General features: G+C 57.9%; 1 non-coding gene across 1 annotated transcript; it reads right to left on the minus strand.

The window, feature by feature from the left end:
* Positions 1-2,222: 2,222 nt before the first annotated feature.
* On the minus strand, positions 2,223-2,307 carry LOC113490754. Its single transcript, XR_003400300.1, has one exon. It is a non-coding gene; the product is annotated as a small nucleolar RNA SNORD45 (small nucleolar RNA).
* Positions 2,308-2,849: the final 542 nt, after the last annotated feature.

Here is a 2,849-nt window from a genome sequence, read left to right on the forward strand (position 1 = left end):
TTGCCATGGGGAGCTGGAGGGCACCTGCCAATCTGCCTGGGACGGGGCCATCTGGGGACCAGCCCGGCCTGGGGGAGCCCCTGGACGGGTCAGACGGGCAGAGCTGGCGCACCCAGGGATGTGCCAGGGGTCCCACAGCCGGGGCCCAAGTCCGGCCCTGGAAAACTCAAAACCTGGGTCCTGCCCCCCCGCCCCCCCCCGCGGTTGGCACAGGCACGACCTTTCCGCCTGTGCCCCATCCACACCGCCCTGCTGACCCCGAGCAGCCCACAGCAACTGGGGCACAGCCCAGGGGGGCAGGGGGCCCGGTGCATCCCCCAATTAAACATGGGGGCGCGCCTTTAGCGCCTTCCAAAGATGACAGCCCCGTGGCCCTGGAAGAAATCCCTGAGCCCACCACTGACAGCCCAAGGGCTTGAGCAGAGACCAGGGAGGGACCCCCCCCTCCCCAGACAAGGGGGTTGGCTCAGAGCAGCCGGGAAGCCCAGGGGCAGCCTGTTTGCTTTCAGCCCACAGCACAAGGCCGCCCTCTGGGGCACCACGGGGACTCAGGGCAGTTTACACTCCTTCAAACGGGGGCACTTCTCCTCCCCACTGCCCAGTGGGGAAGGACGTTGCACAGCGAGGGGCAGGGGAGCAGCTAGACCCGCTCTCAAGGGCGGCTGCTGCATCAAGGGGTATAGACCAGCAGGGATTTTCCCGCCCAGATCCCTGAGGATTTGGGAAAGACAGGCTGGGGGATCAAACCCTCTCCCCAGCACACAGGCAGGTGCCTCTCTGCTTGGGCCTGTCCCCAGTGGCCACAGGCCAGGAGGTGACCCGTGGGTGCTGGGACTGGCTGTGGAGGAGGGAGGAGGCAACTCCCAGGGCAGCAGAAATTCATTTTGGTTTTAAAGTGCACCTTTAATCAGGGGCTTGTGTTGCCCCGGATGAGCAAAAGAAGTGGAAAATAACAGTCTCGGTCCAAAACAAGGGAGAGGGGTTATGGCAGCTGCTGAAAGACAGAGAGGGTTGATGCCTGTCTACACCATCTAGTAACTGCAGTGATGATTTTGGGTACAAAAAGGATGAAAGCTGGTTCTGAGAGTGACAAGGTCCTAGATCCTTCATGAAACCTGTTGCTGCTGCTGCTTCCCTGACCTTGGGCTCTGCAAATACAGAAATGTCCTTGCACGGTGAGACGGGGTATCTGCTGCGGAGCATAGCTCAGCTCGGCACAGAAGGAGGTTTCCATACCCGGGAGAAGGGGGGGGGAGTGGACGTTTCCACCCTGGGGGGACAGTTGGACAGGGCTGTCCATCCCTGCCCGCAGAAGAGTCCAGGTGCCGCTGCGGGAGCAGTTGGGGGGGCAACCACCCACCCGCCGGTGCCTCTGCAGGGGAGGGGGTCCCCTTCCTCACGGCGCGGCGTGCCTGGGGGTGCGGCAGCGGGCTCGGGGTGCGTCCCCACGCGTGTGCCCGTGCTGCCGCCGAGGAGGAACCCCCCCGCAGGGCGTTCAGCAGTTCCAAACTGGCACCAACACCGCCCCCAGCACCGACACCCTGAGAACATTCCTGATAAAAATACCCCGCAAAAGACCAACAAACAACAAAAACAAAAGCACACACACCACCAGCGATGTGCCTGTCCAAGAAGACTGCAAGATACGAGTGGTATTGCCAGAAACTTCTGAACTGCTGTGCAAAGCAGTGGCTGTTTACAGCATTTTAAGGAGTACGTGAATACCCAAAACAAATCTAAACCTGCCAGGAGATAACGACTGCAAACCCTAAAAGGAACCTACAGCCCCAGCAGAAAATAGATCATCCTTTCTCTTCAGCCTTAAAAAGCCCATCTGAACCCCTGACTGCTAACTGTGACCCAAGGCAGACATGACCACGACCCCTCAAGCCTTCTGAAGGGGCAGGTGGGACTGAACAGGGTGGGGGCATTCGGAGCAGGCACGCTCACCCAGGCAGGCTGGGTACGGTCACCAACACGTCTCTCCACCAGCACTTGCTAACGCTGTTCCACTGGGGTAGCCAGAGCTGCAGGCAGGGAATGGGAAAGCATCTCCTCCTAACACCAGTGTTAAGCCAAGAACTCTGCCTCCCCAGTGCGGAAACAGGACAGAACTCAAACTGTGCCCCTTCTCCTCACGCCGGGTGAGAGTTTGGGACAGCAACAGGATGCCACAGCGCGGGAAAGCACCAAGGACACAGCCTATGGGAACGGGAGCTCCCCGGGTCTCAGAGTAATTCTAGAGCTAAAGCTGGGACAGACATCAACTCCAGATCAGATAAGACAGGCCAGCGCTCATCCCTGACCCGGGAAGGCAGCCTCCTCCCGGCCTACCCAAGGGTTTCCAACCCAGCACACTTTCTTCCCAAAGCAGGACGCTGCCTTATTGTGGGGTGACGCCACTCACCCGCTCCTGGAGGCGGGACCAGAGGGACGTGGCACAGGCCATCAAGCCACCCTCTGGGAGCACCTGAGCCCTCTGGCTAATGTTCTTCACCACAATGCCCCTGAGAATGAAAACAAGGAGACAGAAGAGGTGGGGAGGCATTTCTTCTACAGTGGAGCTAGCAGTGGGCAATAAGATGGACACTGAGACACTGGGGAAAAGTGCACAGCAAAGAAATACCCGCTGAACAGAAATCTCCAGTTAAACAGAAGAAAAAAAAAAAAGCACGTTTGAGGAGCACAACATAGGAACAGACTACCACATGACTTCCTTCTGTGTGGTCCTAAACGTAAATGCACTACACGTAGAGAAAAATCATTACACAACTGTACCTTTCCTATAATTGCTCCATCGTTATTTAAACAGAGTTTAATACAGAGCAATCTGTATTTCTGCGCAAATC

This window comes from Athene cunicularia, unplaced genomic scaffold (genome assembly GCF_003259725.1).
Source record: "Athene cunicularia isolate RWA unplaced genomic scaffold, athCun1 SCF_277, whole genome shotgun sequence".
Lineage (NCBI taxonomy): Eukaryota > Metazoa > Chordata > Aves > Strigiformes > Strigidae > Athene > Athene cunicularia.